This window comes from Miscanthus floridulus, chromosome 19 (genome assembly GCF_019320115.1).
Source record: "Miscanthus floridulus cultivar M001 chromosome 19, ASM1932011v1, whole genome shotgun sequence".
NCBI lineage: Eukaryota > Viridiplantae > Streptophyta > Magnoliopsida > Poales > Poaceae > Miscanthus > Miscanthus floridulus.
In genome coordinates, this window is record NC_089598.1 from 106,167,003 (window position 1) to 106,167,398 (window position 396).

Genomic DNA, 396 nt, shown 5'->3' on the forward strand with positions numbered 1-396 from the left:
CTGCTAGACCTTATAACAGGTTTGCCGAAAAAAAGAAGACATAATTGATGAAGTTGAACACAACAATACTAGATGAAAATAACAGAGCAGCCAAATTGGCCCCATCTTGGAAACCAGAGCAGCCCCCGAGCTTGGATCACATGTATCTAGAAGACAGCGACAAGACGATGAGGACCGAACCGCTCATGACGCGCACAGGTTTCTGACTTTGACTAGCGAGGGCGCAGGATTGTCAAGATCTAGAATCACAGACATCAGCCAGGTCCAATCGCGGCAGACATGGCGTCAAATCACGCACCGGCACGGCACGGCAGTTTGCAGGCCGCGATGTGTCGTCCGGATCCAATCCAACCGCCAGTGCCTGTCTACCTGGAACCAGGGCGGCGAATTGACGAA